At 45.8% G+C, this 18,962-nt stretch overlaps 1 protein-coding gene across 5 annotated transcripts in view; it reads right to left on the reverse strand.

Annotated features, from left to right (window-relative positions):
- Nucleotides 1–18,962, reverse strand: part of LYPD6B (LY6/PLAUR domain containing 6B) — a 135,678-nt gene that overhangs the window by 42,462 nt on the left and 74,254 nt on the right. Inside the window, exon 1 of one of the 5 annotated variants that reach the window (XR_012656662.1) lies at nt 10,577–10,688. The exons of the other annotated variants lie outside the window; for them this stretch is intronic. The gene's annotated coding sequence lies outside the window, so the exon portion shown is untranslated. Of the gene's footprint in view, nt 1–10,576; nt 10,689–18,962 lie in introns of those variants that run through there. 5 annotated transcript variants of the gene reach the window in all.

The following is an 18,962-nucleotide window of genomic DNA, read 5'->3' on the forward strand; positions in this document are numbered from 1 at the left end:
CCTGCCACATGGGACTGCAACCGTAGGCCCTAACCCACCATAGATGAGTCGCAAATTTCTATCGAGCGTGATAGACCACATCAGTGGCGAACCATACACCACCATCAACCCCAGTAAGCACCAGAATGAAAAGTCTGGCTAGTCTGCCAAGGCACTTCGCACAGTTCATTCACTCCACCACGATACAGTTCTGTGGCGATCTGGAAGCCTACTTTCGCCGTCACTGACTCAAAGAAACTGCCAGGACAACACGACAGTGCACTGGAATTACAACAGGTACCCTCCCACCACACACAAGAAGAACCCCCTTCCACATGGACTCCTCCTGAGGTCGAAATGAACAGTCGGACCGTATACAGTGGAAATTGCTCTGCCTGACGTGCACATGGCCGAATCGTGTAAAACATCTCCCAACACCTGCTTGCCTCATTCAACCTAAGACTGCAACGCAATGCCATCCAACAGCCTCAGAAACCACCTCTACATATCATCAAGAGGCCGTAAAGGAGGTGCTTGTCACAATGAACAGTGTCTGACACCAAAAGAGGCCGCCAGACAACTCTCACAATACCAAATTCTAACAGCCACTTCCCTCAGATCCCACCTGAGAATACACTAAGGAACTGACCAATCTACTCAGCTAACATCCTCCTTAACACTAAACACCCACAGAACAAAATAACCAGCATACCTTGACCAAGACTCAGGGTCAGTCATCCTCTACTACCATTCACCAGATCCACAAACCCGGAAATCCGGACCGCCCCATCAATCGGGCATTTGGCCACCTCTCACTGAAGGCTGTCTGGATATGTGGACCTCTACTGGGACCACCTATGCCACTCAGCCTCCACTATCTCCAGTACTAATCTGATGTCCTGAGAAACAACAATGCATTGAGTCACTCCCAGAAAAACACCAATCCTAAGCCAACACAGGATGAGAGCTCTAGTACACAAACATCCCACACATCCAGATGGAAAGAGCTGTCACAGAAACAGTCCCTGATGGATGCCACAGTCACAACTGGCTGCTGAAGTCTGTGCCTTAAACTCACAGCACACACATCAAGTTGATGACAATATATACCCAATCAGTGGCCACTGCGATGGGCACCCAGCATGCCCACAATACGCCAAGTATTTTCATGGCTGACCCGGAACAACGACTCCTCAGCTCCTCTCACTCAACGCACTCTTCTCTAAACACACGCTACATGATGCATCTTCATCAGTCTGACTCCAGAAATGGAGACTCTTTAGAAAAAATTCCACCAACGATTTTAACAACTCCCCCCACCATCAATCCTCATAGCTCTGGAACCTAATCTGACACACGGAAGTCACTTTTTCTAGACATCACGCAGCAATAAGAAATGATGGTCACATACACCACCGTATAGTGTCGAAAACCTATCCGACTGCGATGCACCTACCTCCATGCCTCCAGCTTCATCCGGGCACATCACACGACTCCCATTGTCTACAGCCAGCACTGAGTACAACCGCATCTGCTCTAACCCTCAGACAGAGACCACAACCCCTACAAAATCTCCACCAAGCATTCTCAAAACTACAATACCCCGCACGAGGAAATTAGGAAACAGATCAACAGAGCCAGAAGTGTACCTAGAAGCCCCACCACAGAGACAACCCAAGAAAAAACCAGAACAGGACTCCACTGGCCATCACATACAGCCCCCAGCTAAACCCCTCCAACGCATCACAGGGATCTCTACCAATCCTTGGACAATGATCCCCATAACTTTCACAGGTCGGTGGCAGGCCAATCCTTGCCCACAGACAACCCGCCAACCTGAAACGTATCTCCACCACAACTGCACACCATACCATAAACTCTACCTCAGGAACCAATCCATGCAACAAACGCTCGATGCCAACTCTGCCCACATATCTACACCAGCGACACCATCACAGGACCTAAACCAGATCAGCACACCATCACTGGTTCATTCAACCTCTGCACGCCACCAATGTAATATACGCCATCATATGCCCACAATGCCCCTCTGCTATACATCAGCCAAACTGGACAGTCACTACGGAAAAGAATAAATGGACACAAATCAGATATCAGGAATGGCAATATACAAAACCTGTAGGAGAGCACTTCAACCTCCCTGCCACACTATAGCAGACCTTAAGTGGCCATCCGCAGCAAAAAAACTTCAGGACAGGACTTCAAGAGAAACTGCTGAGCTTCAGTTCATCTGCAAATTCGACACCATCAGCTCTGGACTAAACAAAGACTGTGAATGGCTTGCCAATTACAGAACCAGTTTCTCCTCCCTTGGTTTTCACACCTCTACTGCTAGAACAGGGACCCATCCTCCCTGATTGAACTAACCTCGTTATCTCTAGCTTGCTTGCTAGCATATATATACCTTCCCCTGGAAATTTCCACTACCTGCGTCTGATGAAGCTCACGCTCCAAAACGTCTGTTAGTCTATAAGGTGCTACAGGATTCTCTGGTCAATCGTATTGTGAGTCTTAAGAGATTTGGCATTTCTTTTCAAGTTTCTAGCTCCCTCCCCCCAGCATGGTCATGAAGAAAAGCTGAAAAAACATGAATCGGAAAGGCTCAGAAATCAGAAGGCAAATAAAAAGGAACCACACAGTTTTTAAATCTCATTAATTTTAAGTGCATCTCATGGTTTTGTGGACCTGACTCAATTTTTGAGCCCTTCGTATTGGCAATTCTGCTATACATCTTCCAGGACTATTTTTTTCGTGTAAATGTTTGTGTATTACAAGACATTTTCAATTTATTTTCCATTGGGTTAAATAATTACTTATTTTTGCAAGTTCTTCTATCATACTTTTTATGTGAAAATAATAACAGCCATTTTCAAGTATCCAAGATGTCACCATTGTTCTACTGTTGGCTGTTCCCAGGAGGAGATAATGATTCAGACTGTGCTGCAGGATAGCAGTTTTGAAATTCTTCTCTTCTTTCTTTGCAAAGAAGTTCTGGTATGCACACTGTGCTCAGTGGTCATGGACTTGCTAGCTATTGGCCCTACAATCTGAAAAAAATATTAAAAATTTTAAGTGACTATTTGGCCTCCACTTCTCCTCAGCTGCTGCTTTATCTTATTTCTGCTAATCATATCCCCAATTTCTATGTTTTAGCATATGCACTACCTATTAGGCTCCTGAAGAAAATGTGTACTATATCCTGGAAGTGGGCTCTCCAAACAGAGGATCAGGGCCGGTGCAACCATTTAGGCGATCTAGGTGGTCACCTAGGGCACTAGGATTTGGGAAGGGCGCCATTTTCTTCGACAGCGAGCGCAATCGCCGCCGGCATTTAGGCGGAGGGAGCTGTGGCAAGGGAGCGCAGGGAGGGCCGCCTGCAGCAAGTAAAATGTGGGGGGCGGCACGCAGGGGAACTCCCCGCCCCAGCTCACCCCTACCCCACCTCCTCCCCGAGCTTGCCATGGCTGCTTCACTTCTCCCGCCTCCCACACTTGCAGCGCCTAAGCTGATTGGCGCTGCAAGCCTGGGAGATGAGAGAAGTAAAGCAGTGATGGCATGCTCAGGGTGCTCGTGCGCGGAGCAGGGGTGAGCTGGGGTGCAGGGGCGAAGGGGCACAAGGTGGAAGTTTCGCCTAGGGCACCAAGCATCTTTGCACCGGCCCTGCAGAGGATAACTGTACATATTGTATGAGCTGCACTATACCATGCAGAATGTGAAAATGAATGTTAAATCATGGACTCCTTCCTCATATGGACAATCCTGCCACCATCAGTGAGATTGCTCATGTAAGCAAAAATGGAATCATAGTTTGCTATTACCTATTATTTTAAAGTGGATGATCTAAAAAATGACAACAGAAAATTACTATCTACTGCAGGACTTTGCAGCTGTGTGTAAATATGTAGTAAAATCTTTCACAAAGCATGCCCAAGTTCAGATCTTCTAACCAAAGTGTAAACCTAGGCCAAATTTTTATGGCTGAGCTACAGTATACATTCTTGAAAACAGGGAGGGGGACATAATTAAGAATCTATCAGTATATCATTTATTACTGTCCTGAAAAAATATAGCTTAACAAAAGAGCCAGGGGGAAAACCCTCTTTAAATATAAAATCCAATATGAACTGAATCAATAAAATAATTAGACAATATAAATCATAGGCAACAGATCTAGGACTTACCTCAGAGTGTGAAAAAATGCACTGAATTAGTAAATATCTTATTTTTAAGCGTAAATTGACAAATTCGGTGGCAGGTAACTGACTTCTATATCACCATGCAAACGCATAGGCAACAATTAAGTTTATTACAGGAGAAAAGAAGCTCAGCAGCCTTTTGAAAGAAGAGAACCTTCCTGCTGGAATTCTCTGCTTTCCACTTATCTGTCAATAATGGATTTCAGCGATTCAAATGCAACAGAAAAAACATCAGCACCACCCCTAAAACCTGGAACATGCTTATCCTAACCTAAACCAAACACTCTGCTGCATTGAATGCCATGGTATAGGGTTGATCCATTCCATAAACTAAGTTAACATATAAACAGAAGGACACGTACAATGTCATGACATAATTATCAGGCAAAGCACTTTTACAATGTATTTACATTCTAATACAATTTCTATAACAAAATTGTATTTAGGTAGAGTAAATACAGCCATTGGACAGCTGATTATTAATAACTGACATCATAGGCTATGCAAAGAAAAGGAAGCAGCAAGATCGATGGTACACCACAAGATGGATCAATGAGAGAGGATCCAAGTTTTTAGAATAGAGTCCTATCAATTGCAAACGAAGCAGAGCATTCCGGCAAGTTAGATGGAGAGAAAAGCTGACAAACAATGCAGCAGTTGCTTGGATGGGAATAGTACCAAGGCCAGGGTTGAGCCCACACTGGCTTATAGAGAGGGTGGAGCATGGGTGGGCTACAGCATAGGTTAGGGGAGGCTTACAAAGCAGATTGACATACAAAGCAGATTGCGATCAGAATGACCATCGCTCTGTCTTGTCAGATCTTGAGGAGCACCCGAGGCAGGAGCAGTAGAAGAAGGAAGACGTAGTTGATTTGGTCTAACCTGAAGAGTAGGAGAGCATCACCCAGAGTGGTGGCCAAGAGCTCTCCTGGAGCAGTATGTGGTGCACTTGCTGTTTATATGGGAGACAAAGAGGTCTCTGGTCTCAATTCCGTATCAGGTAAAGATGTCGTAAACTATTTAATCATGGAGTTCCCACTCATGGACAATCAAAAAATTTCTGCTGAGCGAGTCTGTGAGCACATCCTGTGTCCCCAGAAGATAGGTTGGGGACAAGAGGATCTGGTGAGTGATACACCAATTCCAGAGACTGACTGCTTCTGTGCATAGAGCAGTTGATCTTGTGCCTCCATTTTTTTGATGTAGAAGACAGTGGTGGTGTTGTCCGACATTATCAGAATGTAACGAGAACAGATGACAGGGAGAAAGGATTGAGATGCTTTCCTTACATCTTGAAGGTCCTGGATATCTATGTTCATCCTTGATTCTTGTAGAAACCACTTTTCCTGTATTATGTTCTCATCCATGTGTGTTCCCAGCCAACGAGGGATCATCTTGTCCGGGAAGGAGGGGGAAAAGGGAAACTCTGTCACAATAAAATGCCCCCCCATGGGGTCCCCCGGGTAGGCACCAGCGTTGTATATTGAAAACGCCTTTATATGCATTGGGAAGTATCATGGTGTGATGGAGTAAGGACTGTCTGTGTGGGGGATGGGAGAGCAGGGGAGGACTTTAGGTGAGGGACAAGTGCTCAACCTGTAACCTGAGCCAGGGAGCAGGGAGGGGGGGTCAACACCTTTGCCCGGGAGGGTGGACAAAGGAAGGGGCCGGCAGTAGGGCAGTTAAGTCAGTTTCGGTTTGGGGCTGGGGCGGGGGAATTCAGGGTATCCTAAGCTGGGATCCAAGCACCCTGAACCCCCAGAAGGACTCGATTGAGGGGTCCTGACTGTGCCAACAAGCTCTGCTGTAACCTGCGTTCCTGTTGTCCAATAAACCTTCTGTTTTACTGGCTGGCTGAGAGTCACTGTGGGTCCCAGGAAGAGGGGTGCAGGACCGGACTCCCCCACACTCCGTGACACGTGGGAAGGGTTAAAGGTGTGAGTGTGGAATGGAAGATTCCTTTGCAGGTTACAAGAGGCCAAAGGGGGAGGAAGGGAGAAAGGAACAGATTAATTCGATGATCCAGCTAGGCCTGAAGATAAGGAACGAAATTGCAGCACAAGGCCAGTGCACACAAACAAGCTCTCTGCTGCCAAACAGCCAGTAGCCTGTATCTCAAACCCCAGCCAGCCATGAGAAAGGGAGAACTGAGCCAGAAAGAACTGAAGGGCTGCAAAACCAGTAAGATTGTGAAGGCCAGTGAGTTGAAAAACAACAGTCTCACAACCCTGAAACGGGTGTGTTTTGGGGAAACTAAGGGAACCACAGAAGACTGGCTCGGACTGGTACCGAGAGCACGGGGGGGCGAAGGTCCCTGGACGAAAACGCTCCCTGGAAGAACCCAGGGCTTAAAACCCTCCCGAGAGCTAAAGCAAATTGGATATTTACAGCGGACCCTAGACGACCTGTGCACAGGGCAGAAATCTCATCTACCCTTCCCCCTCTTCTTTTTACATTACACCCAGGCTTGGCCAGCCTTGGGTTGTGCGTGCATAAGTATGAAAGTGGGTTAAAGCTTGGGCACTAATGCTTTCTTCCTCCCTCTGAATGACGTGGGGTGCAACCAGCACTCACTGCTGTTATTTGGTTAATTAAGCTTTAAACTTAGTCACTTGGTGTGCTCCTGATCACCTGAAGCCTCAGGCAGATTGGCAACATAAATCTGTCATACCTCTATATGTGACATAGGTCTATTCACCATTGCAAGGATGACAGTATCCTGCTGAGGACTGTCAGCATGAGGTCCATGGCGTAACATTTTGGTAAGTGAACTGTGCTGAGCCACATCTGGAGGCAGCAAAGATGGAGTTGAGTGAAGGCAGTCACATATGTACATGAAGCCAAGTGGCCAAGGAAGTATAGGGAAGTCCTGGCTGGTACATAAGGATTGTTGATGGTGTAAGTTATGATTTCTCTCATGTGTGGAACCTGTCCATTAGTAGGTGGGCCCATGCTGTGACTGAATTGATGGTGGCCCCTATAAAGTCCAGAGATTATGTAGGGTCTAGGATCAATTCTCAACACTGATGCTGACTCCCAGGGATGAAAGAATGGCAAGTAGCATGAAGGTTGAAACTCAAGTTTTGTGCCTGATCATGCAACTAGAAGCCAGCCATAGAGATATGGAAACATTAGGACCTTGTAACATCTGATATAGGTCACTACGATGGAGAAGACTCTGGGAACTATGGTTATTCTTAAGGGGAGCGCCTTGTACTGGAAATGGTGGGTGCTGACTGTGAATCTCAGGACATGTGTGGCCTAGGTGAATATCAATGTAAAAATAAAGGGTCCTGCATATTGAGAGCTGTAAACCAAATGTTTTTTTCTAGGGATGAGATAATAGCTGCCAGTATGACAATATGAAGCTTGGGTTTGTGGATGAAGCAACTGAGATGATCGAGGTCCAGGATTGATCTCCATCTGCTTTTCTTCTTGGGTATCAGGAAGTAAGTTGATCCCCATTCTCTAATATTTCAGGGAAATGTGTTCTACCGCTTCCCATTCACCTCTTGGAGGTGAGAATGCTGTCGTGTGAGTGGTCCCTGAGAAGGGGAGTTTTGGAGGAGGTATCATGATGAATTTCATCGTATAACAATGATGGATGACATTCAGCATTCATTTGTCCATCGTTATTGCACTCCAAACTTGAGTAAAAAGAGTGCTAAATGACCCCCAAAGGGGGGTAGTGTGGTTGTGAGGTGGCAGTCAAGTTGGTTGGTGGCTCTTGAGTTTGTTTCAGAAATATCTCTTGGTCGGAGGTTGAAACTGTGAAGTGGAAGCCTGTGAAGGAGGTCCCGGGAAGTTGGATCTCTGGGTCTTCTGTTGCTTTCTTGGTGTATCATAAGGTCTCTGAGACTAGAATTGGGGGGGCCTGTAGTGTGTGGGTGGCAGGCAGTGGAACTTATGCTTTGGGGCAGGAGTGTAGATGCCCAGCAAACAAATGGTGGCTCAAGAGTCCTTGAGGGTATGTAGGGAATCATCTGTCTTTTGATTAAAAAGATAGGATTCATCAAAGGGGAGGTCTTTGATAGCGTTTTGCATTGTCCTGAGGGAAACTGAAAAAGTGGAGCCAAGACTCTCTACGTATAACTATGGCCATTGTCACAGACCTGGAAGAGGTATCTGCTGCTTCTGTGCTTTTTAAAGTGCTGTTCTGGCTACTAGCTTCCCTTACTCGGTGGGTGTCTGAAAATGAATCCAGTCCTGTTGTGGGAGTTGATCAGCAAATTCCTCAAATTTGCTGTAATTCAGCTGGACTTATTTGGCTAGGAATGCCTGATAGTTCAAAATCTTGAACTGTGGACTGGCTGAGAAAAAGACCTTACTCCCCAAAAGGTCCAAATGATTGCCCTCTTGTCAGCTGGAGTGGCACGAGGATGCTGTTGTCTGGCTCATTCAGTGGCTGCTTGGACAACCAGAGAATTTCGGAAGGAGGGGGTGCAAGAAGAGAAACTCAGCCAGAATGTAGTAGCATCTTTCTGCCCCTTTGGGGATAGGTGTGCATGTGGCTGGGGTATGCCATACTGTCCTGGCAGGCTCAAGAATGGCATTCACTAATGGCAGTGCAACTCTAGTTGGTCCCGAGGAGTGGAGGATATCCTGGAGTTAATACTGGGTATCTTGGATTTTCTCTAGGGAAATTTGGAGTTCGCCAGTGACTCTGCACAGTAGCTCTGGAACAGCCTAAAGCCATCCAGAGGTGAAGGGGATGCCTCATCAGGGAACAGGTGGGAAATCTCACCGGTTCCGGTGGCACCATCAGAGCTGGGCTAAGGGGTTCCTCCTCCGTCAATGGATCTGAGCCTCCGCTAGAAGAGGCCCTCAATGGGGAGGAAGGTGAAGGTTCCTTCACAGATCAGGCTGGTTCTAAGAGAGGGTATTGGAACGAAGGTCCCCAATATGGCCAGTAGTTAGGATCCAGAGGATGCTGAGGTGGTCCCCATGGCATGGGATACCAGTGGCTTCGTGGAGATTGGAGCGGAGGATGGAGTTGACCAGGATGGCCTTCATGAGACCATGTATGGGTGGTACAACATCAATGGTCCCTCCGTGGCTCAAACTCATGGAAGGAGAATCCACTTTCTTTGCTTTTGAGGAAGACTTATTCCCAATTTTATGGGTATGCTTCCTTAGTTCCCAACTACATCCCAGCATGGGGTCCACAGTGGTAGTCCTGCTGGTGCCGGATTTGGAATTGGTACCAGGAGGTGCATTCCTCGTGATTCCAGGCCAATGTGCAGGGAGGTCCCCCAACCTGGGTCAGAGTGAGACCTCATAGCAACTTCCATGATATGCTCCCAGAGGCAGAGTGCCCGGCCTTCTCGGGTACAGCTAGGGAAAGACTGGCAGATACTACACCTGGATGAGATATGAACTTCCTCCAAGCTGTAGAGGCAGCTTTGGTGTTCATCACTGACTGAAAAGGAGCCCAGGCAGGAAGAATGGAGTTTAAAGCCCTGAGTCCTGGGCATAGTCCAGCACAGTAGAACCTCAGAGTTACACACACCAGAATCGCTAACTGACCAGTCAACCACACCCCTCATTTGGAACCAGAAGTATGCAGCAGGCAGCAGCAGAGACCAAAATAAAATAATAATAATAATAATAATAATAATACAAACTACAAAAGAATAAATAAAAGGAAAACAGCATTTTTCTTCTGCATAGTAAAGTTTCAAAGCTGTATTAAGTCACTGTTCAGTTATAAAACTTCTGAAAGAACAACCATAACATTTTGTTCAGAATAACAAACATTTCAGAGTCTGTACAACCTCCATTCCCAAGATGTTCGTAACTCTGAGGTTCTATTGTACCTGTGTGTGGGTTGAGGGAAGGGAGCGGAAAGACATGATCTATCTATACTAATCACTAAAAACTATTATAAACTTCAATACAATTTTTAAAACTATGATAAGACTCTAAAATTCTAAAAACTATTTACAACTATGTATTTAAAGATGTATCAGAGATGAGGACACTGGAAGTTCCAATCCAGACCATGTGGCGGTGAGAAGGAAAGAGGGACACCTACAATCCCCTTAATATTTCCTATATCAGATCTCCACCACCAATCTCAAACCCTGAGCATTTGAACAATTTTCTACCTGAAGGTCATCAGTGCAGAATCCGAAGACAGAACCCCTTCACAGCAGCATGTTTTGTTAAACTGTTCAAAATGACTGGGTTTTTGAGTATCTAACCTATAATTTCCTAAATTATCCTGCATAGCTTTATGCTTTGATAGTTTGTGTCACTTCTACAAATGAATCTCACATCATCAGAAGCATCTCAGCCATATGACAATGCTTTCAAAAAGTAGTTTAGCATACATGGAATATAGGATGTGCCAGAAATAAGGAATCCTACATTTATCACACCTGGTGTCCTGCCTTCAGCAGTTACCACTGCTCGGAAGAGAAAACCTCACAAAATACACCTGGTCAACTGGGTAGCGCCATACATTGGGTCTGGTGAAAGAGCATATCTTTCTTTCCAATGAGAGAGAGAGAGAACAAACCAACTTTCTTAATTAATCAGTGTTATGGTACAGCTGTAATACAACATGATCTGTTACTATGTCATACTGAAACTAGCAGTTAGGATGCAGGTGAATACACAGTAAGAGTTCAGGGTATCTGGTTGTTTGGCAATTGCAATGCAGCTTTGACAAAGCTGGTAAGATTATATCAAAAACAGCAAACTGAGCTGGGTAGCAACCTACTGGCATCTAAATGTGCCAGCACACAAAGCATCTTAGTGCAGATCCCTTGCGCCTCAAACCCACATGGGCTAAGAATGGTACAGTGGCAGCATACCACGTTCCTAAGTGGAACAGTGGGAGAGGAGAGAACGGTTTATCTCCATCAGGCCTGCCCAGCCAATATTCCACCTCTGATGAGCTATGAGGGTAATCTTGGGCAGCTTTCTGTACTGCAATAGTCTCTTTGAGGGGATGAGGCAACAATGAGATGGACACGAGGGAATCCGAAGCTCTAACCCAAAAATGTCTAGATGATGCAATGTGCTGTAATATTAAGTGCAAAACAATGTTAAAGCCTAGAAAAATAATCTGAAAACATTCCCACCATCAACACTTAAACAATTCAATCCTACAAGCCCCTGCCACATTGAAACCCTGCTGACACACACAAAAGACTACAGAAGAGCAGCTAACACTTAAGTGCTCTGTTAGTATGTGTGTGTCACTTCCTATGCTTTATACACTGACTTTGGCTGACTCTTTGATGTTTCATAGATTGAAGGCTTAGAAAGGACCACCAGGGTCAGTCAATCTTGTAATTCTATCACAGACAGTGTGCCTGTCTGATCTTTGATGTGCACTGTTTGCAGCACTTAAAGACGGAAACCCCTTTGCCTGTATTTTAAATTTGCTCTCAAATATGCAACTAGCAAAACTTGTCACAACAAATCTGTGACAACACCCCACCCCTCCACCCCCTAGCCATCAGCTATTCAACAAACATATAGCATATGGCAATACAATATAGCAGTGGTTCTCAAACTGTGGGTCAGGACCCTAAAGTGGGTCCCAACCCCATTTTAATGGAGTTGTCAGGGCTGGTGTTAGACTTGCTGGGGCCTGGGGCCAGGGCCAAAGCCAAAGCCCCACCACCCTGGGCAGTGGGCCTCAGGCTTTGGCTTCAGCTCAGGTTACAAGCCCTCCCCCCACCCCCCGCCCGCGGCTGAAGCCCTTAGGCTTCAGCTTTAGTCCCCCTGCCCAGGGCAGCGGGGCTCAGCTTCAGCTTGCCGCCTCTCCCCCTGGAATGGCAGGACTCGGGGGGCTCAGACTTCGGTCCCCACTCCTGGGGTCATGTAGTAATTTTTGCTGTCAGAACGGGGTCACGGTGCAATGAAGTTTGAGAACCCCTGGAATATAGCATAATTTCCTCATATAAGCCTCTACTGCTTGTACTAGGAAAAATATCTGGTAGCTGCTAGTTGCATCACTGCCACCATTCACGCTTGTTTAATGTATTTGATTTACTACATAAATTGCACCCAATTATCTGTCCTAAGGGTTAGAACACTCTGGATCTATCAAGGAAGCAAATTCCTAAAGCAAGAGCACCCAGCTCAAAAAGGGCCCCATGAAAATGGGGCAGCCAGCTGAGTCACACCAATCAATACTATCACAAAAGCAAAGTAGATACTGTAGCATTTTTACTACTGGGGAAAAGTGTCTTCAGTGGGAGGTAACAGAACCTTTTAAACTATCAATATATCTATACTGTGTCTGTAATTATGGCCTATATATGTAGACAGATTTTGCTCTGTCCAAGGATAATTTTCCATATACAAGTTAACTTGTATCAATATTGCAAACTCAGTATCCTTATATTCTGACAATGCAACTTCAGACTGAATGCAACAAAGGACTTTTGACTGAATGCAAGAGACCAAGGAATTCTGTTCCTCATTCTCTAGATAGAATGTAAACATTATAATAGCCATGGGAAGATAAGCTTCTCAGTTCACTGATGGTTGCTACTGTTATCCCAGAACGGGGTCAGAAGTTAATGCACCCTAATTAAGTAGGCCCAGCTCAGGAATACGATGCTGTTTTATTACAGCTTAAACCCACGCATTAGAGAATGAAGTTGTAAAGCTGCTCAGCTGGAGAATGAAGATATTTGCTTGCAAGTAAAGCAGGTCAGTCCACCTACGATAACAAGAGATAAGGTAAAGTTAAGGACCTGCTAACCTGCACTGAGAACAACTTACTCGAAGCAATCCGAACAATAACTAGTGACAGGAAAATTAATGTGATAAAGGTGCTGGAATGAAAGAAGAACACTTTAATCTCACTCCAGAGCACTAACTGTTGTACTACTCTTTCTATAACATACTCGGAAGTTAAAGAACAGAGACAAACTATAAACTCCATGGCTAAGACAAATCACTGGCCATTTACCTGAAGATGTAGAAATGAAGGATGGTCCAGTAGTTAGCGCATTTGCTTAATGGAATATTGGCGGTGTGACTGGCAGCTGGATGGGACATACCCACCCTAGTCTAATTGAGGTAGTGAGCAAAAAAATATAGAGTGTAGCCACAGCAGTACAAGTGGCAGGAAGGGCTAGCTACCCTAAATACTTACCTGTCAGTCGATCGATACAAACTCAGGGTGGCCAGCCCTTCATGCCACTGCTGCTATACTCTTTTAGCACACCAGGGGCTTGGCTACACTGGAGAGTTGCAGCACTGGTGGTGGGTTTACAGCGCTGCAACTTACTCACCGTCCACACTTGCAAGGCACATACAGCGCTGCATCTCCTTGGCTGCAGCGCTGGCTGTACTCCTGCTCTGCCTGGGGTATAACGATTGCAGCACTGGTGATGCAGTGCTGCTCATCAAGTGTGGCCACCAAAAGCGCTGTTATTGGCCTCCAGAGGTATTCGGAGATATCCCAGAATGCCTGTTCAGCCACTCTGCTCATCAGTTCGCACTCTACTGCCCTGGCCTCGGGTGACTCTCCCTTTAAATGCCCCGGGAATTTTAAAAATCCCCTTCCTGTTTGCTCAGCCAGGTGTGGAGTGCAATCAGTGAATCGTTCCAAGTGACCATGCCTCTATGCACCAAACGAGCCCCGGCATGGAGCAATGGCGAGTTGCTGGACCTCATCAGTGTTTGGGGGGAGGAAGCTGTGCAGTCACAGCTGTGCTCCAGTCGTAGGAATTACGATACCTATGGGCAGATATCAAGGGCCATGCTGGAAAGGGGCCATGACTGGGACGCGGTGCAGTGCAGGGTTAAAGTGAAGGAGCTGCGGAGTGCTTATTGCAAAGCCCATGAAGGAAACCACCGCTCCAGCACTGCCCCCACGACCTGCCGTTTTTACAAGAAGCTGAACGCGATACTTGGGGATGACCCCACTGCCAATCCGACGACCGCAATGGACACTTCAGAGTGGGGGGGCGATCGTATTGGATCTAAAGAGATTTGCATTTCTTCAGTTTCTAGCTCCCATCACCCACGCATGTCATCTGGCAAGAAAAGCTGAAAAAACAGGAAATCGGAAAGGCCAGAAAAGAGGGCAAATAAAAGGAACCACACGCAGTTTTGAAATACTCATTAATTAAAGGCATCTATGGTTTGTGGACCTGACTCATTTGTAGCCCTTCGTAATTGGCAATTCTGCTATAACATCTTCAGAACTATTTTTTCGTTAAATGTTGGTATTACAAGACATTTCAATTTATTCCATTGGGTTAAATAACTTTACTGATTTTGCAAATTCTTCTATCAATAACTTTGAGTGAAAAAGACATAACAGCCATTTCAAGTATCCAAGATGTCACCATTGTTCTATCCGGTTGGTTTCCTAGAGGACGTAATAATCGATCCAGACGTGCTGCACGATAGCAAGAATCGTCTCTCTTTCTTTGCAAAAAGTTCTGGTATGCACAACTGGCCAGTGGTCATGGAGTTCTCCTAGACTGCTAAGCTATTGCCCCTACAACTGAAAAAATATAAAAATTTAAAGTGAACTATTTGGCCGTCCACTCCTCCTCAAGCTGCTGCTTATCTTATTTCTGCTAAACAATATCCCCAATCTAATGTTTAGCATATGCATACCTATTGGTCTCCTGAAGAAATGGTACTATATTCCTGTAGTGGGGCTCTCCAAACAGAGGAATCAGGCGGTGCAACCATTAGGCGGATCTAGGTGTCACCTAGGGCACTAGGATTTGGGAAGGGCGCCATTCTCGATCACGAGCGCAATCGCCGGCCGGCATAGCGGAGGAAGCTGGTGGCAAGGGACGCAGGGAGGCCGCTCTGCAGCAAGTAAAAGGGGCGGCACGCAGGGGAAATCCCCGCCGTAGCGCCGCTCACCCCTACCCCACCGTCCTCCCCGAGCTTGCCAATGGCTGCTTCACTTCTCCGCCTCCACAACTTGCACGCCTAAGCTGATTGGCGCTGCATAAAGCCTGGGAGAATGAGAGAAGAAACATGAATGGATGCTCAGGTGCTCGTGCGCGGGAGCAGGGGTGAGCTGGGGTGCCAGGGCGAAGGGCACAAGGGAAGTTCGCCAGGGTCACCAAGCATACTTTGCACCGGCCCGCAAGAGGATAACTGTACAATTGTAGAGATGCGACTAATACCATGCAGAAGTAAAATGAATGTAAATCATGGACTCTACCGTCCTCATTATGGACAATCCGCCACCATGCAGTGAGATTGCTCAGTAAGCAAAAAATGATATCATAGTTTGCTATACCTTTATGTAAAGTGGATGATCAAAATAATGACAACAAAAATACTTACTATCTGCGGAATTTTGCAAGCTGGTTAAATATGTAGTAAAATCTTCACAAAGATGCCCAGTTCAGATCTTTCTAACTCAAAGTGAAACCGAGGCCAATTATGCTGAGCTAACAGTATACATGTCTTGAAAAACAAGGGGACATAATTAATGAATCTATCAGTAATGCATTTATTACTGTCCTGAAAAATATAGCTAACAAAAGAGCCGGGGAAACCCCTTTAAATATAAATCCAATATGAACGGAATCATAAAAATAATAGACATATAATCAATAGGGGTGCTTGCTTCAACAGATCTAGACTTGACCATCAGAGTGTAAAAAATTGCACTGAAAGTAATATCTTAGTTAAGCGTAAATTGACAATCGTGGCAGGTAACTGAAACTCTATTCACCATGCAAACGCATAGGCCAACAATAAGTTTATACAGGAGAAAAGAAGCTCAAGCAGCTTGAAGAAGAGAACCTTCTCTGAATTCTCTGCTCACTTATCTTCAATAAGGATTCAGCGATTCAATGCAACAGAAAAAACATCAGCACCACCCCTAAAACCGAACATCGTATCCTAACCTAAAACCAAACACTCTGCGCATTGAATGCCGATGTAAGGTGATCATCCATAAACTAAGTTAAGACAATAAACAGAAGGACACGTACAATGTCATGACAGTAATTATAGCAAAGCACTTTTACATAATTATACATTCTAATACAATTTCTAAACAAAATTGTATGTAGGTAGAGGTAAAATACACCAATGACAGCTGATTATTAATAACTGACATCATAGGCTATGCAAAGAAAAGAAGCAGCAAATCGGATGGTTATAACACCACAAGAGGATCAATGAGAGGAATCCAAGTTTTAGAAGGAGTCCTATAATTGCAAACGGAACAGAGCATTCCCCCAAGTAGATGGAGAGAAAAGCTGACAAACAAGCAAGCAGTTGCTTGGAATGGGAATAGTACCAAGGCCAGGTTGAGCCACACGGCTTATAGAGAGTGGAAGCCATGGTGGGCTACAGCATAGGTAGGGTATGCTTACAAAGGCAGATGGACAGACAAAGCAGATTGAAGATCAATGACCAGCCGCTCTGTTTGTCAATATTGAGGAAGCAACTCCGAGGCAGGACAGAGAAGAAGGAAACGAGTTGATTGTCTAACCTGAAAGAGGAAGCACAACCCAGAGGTGGCCAAAGACTCTCCGAGCAAGTATGTGGTGCAACTTGCTGTTATAGGGAAACAAGGGTCCTGTCTCAATGCCTTATCAGGTAAAGATGTCGTAAACATTAATCATAGGAGTTCACACTCATGGACAAATCAAAAAAATTTCTGCTGAGCAGTCTGGGAGCACATCCTTGTCCCAAGAAATCAGTTCGGGGACAAAGGATTCTGGTGAATGATACACCAAATTCCAGAGAACCTGACGCTCTGTGCAAGAAGCAGTTATCTGTGCTCCATTTTTGATGTAGAACAGACCAGTGGGTGTTTGTCCCACAATTATCAGAATGGAACGAAACAGATGAGGAGAAGGATTGACGATTCCCTTAGACATCTTGAAGGTCCCTGATATCTGATGCTTCATTCTTGAATTCTTGTAAGAAACCCACCTTTTTTTCCCTCTGGTTTTAAATTAATGTTCTCATCCATGTGTTGTTCGCCAGCCAACGAGGGAATCATCTGACGGGAAGGAGGGGGAAAAGGGAAACTCTGTCACAATAATGCCCCATGAGGATCCCCCGGTAGGCACCAGCGTTGATATGAAAACGCCTTAATGCATGGTTAAGGTAATCATGGTGTGATGGACGTAAGGACTGTCTGTGTGGGGGATGGGAGAGCAGGGGAGGACTTTAGGTGAGGGAACAAGTGCTCATCCTGTAACCTGAGCCAAGGGACAGGGAGGGGGTCAACACCCTTTGACCCGGAGGGTGGACAAAGGAGAAGGAGACCGGCAAGTAGGCAGTTAAGTCAGTTTCGTGTGGGGCGGGGCGGGGAATCTAGGGTATCCTAGAGCTGGGATCCAGCACCCTGAACCCCAAAGATACTCGTTGAGGGGGGTCCTGACTGTGGCCAACGATAGCCGCTGTAACCTGCGTTCCTGTTGTCCAATAAACCTTCTGTTACTGGCTGCTGAGAGTCACTGTGGGTCCGCAGGAAGAGGGGCCAGGACGGACCTCCAACTCGTGACACGTGGGAAGGGTTAAAGGTGTGAGTGTGGATGGAAAGATTCCTTTGCAGTACAAGAGGCCAAAGGGGGAGGAAGGGAGAAAAGGAACAGATTAATTCACGATGATCTCAAGCTAGCGCTAAGATAAAGGAAACGAAATTGCAGCAAAGGCCAGTGCACACAAACTGCTTCTGCTGCCAAACAGCCAGTAGCCTGTATTCAAACCATCAGCCAGCCATGGAGAAAGGGAGAAACTGAGCCAAAAGACTGAAGGGGCTGCAAAACCGTAAGATTGTAAAGGCCAGTGAGTTTGAAACACACAGTCTCAACAACCCTGAAACGGTGTGTTTTGGGGAAACTAGGAACCACAGAAGACTGGCTCGGACACTGGGACCGAGAGAGCACAGGGGGGCGAGTCCCTATGAAAGCTCCTGGAAGAACCCAGGGCTTAAAAACCCTCCAGAAGCTAGAAGCAAATTGGAATTTACAGCGAACCCAAGACACTGTGCACAGGCAAAGAAATCTCACTATAACCTTCCCCTCTCTTTTTACATACACCCCAGGCTTGGCAGCCTTGGGTTGTGCGTGCATAAGATAGAAAGTGGGTGAAAGCTTGGGCACGTAAATGCTTCTTCTCTCACTGCTGAATGAACGTGGGTTAGCAACCAGCACTCACTGCTGTTATTTTGGTTAATTAAGCTTTAAACGTTAGTCAACCTGGATGGCCCTGATCCACTAAGCCACAGTAGCAGGATTGGAACATAAATCTGTCATACTCTATATGTGACATAGGTCTCATTCACCATTGCAAGGATGACAGTATCCTGCGGAGGATGTCACAGAGGTCCATGGCCGTAAATTGGGTAAGTGAACTGTTGCTGAGCACATCTGGAGGCGCAAGATGGAGTTGAAAGTGAAAGGCAGTCACATATGTACATGAAGCAAGTGCCAAGGAATTAGGGAAGTCCTGGCTGGTAATAAGGATTGTTGATGGTGTAAGTTATGATTCTCTCATGTGTGGAACCTGTCCATTAGTAGGTGGGCCATGCTGTGACTCGAATTGAATGTCCCCTAATAAAGTCCAGAAGTAGTAGAGGGTTACGGATCAATTCCTCAACACTGATAGCGACTCCCAAGGGGATGAAAAGAATGCAAGTAGCAATGAAGTTGAAACACTAAGTTTGTGCCTGAATCATGCAAACTAGAAGCCAGCCATAGAGATATGGAATACATTAGGACCTTGTAACACTGTTAGGTCACTACGATGAGAAGACTCGGACTATGGTTATTACTAAGGGGAGCGCCTTGGTAT

The sequence above is a fragment of the Chelonoidis abingdonii genome, chromosome 10, assembly GCF_003597395.2.
Source record: "Chelonoidis abingdonii isolate Lonesome George chromosome 10, CheloAbing_2.0, whole genome shotgun sequence".
NCBI classification, from domain to species: domain Eukaryota; kingdom Metazoa; phylum Chordata; order Testudines; family Testudinidae; genus Chelonoidis; species Chelonoidis abingdonii.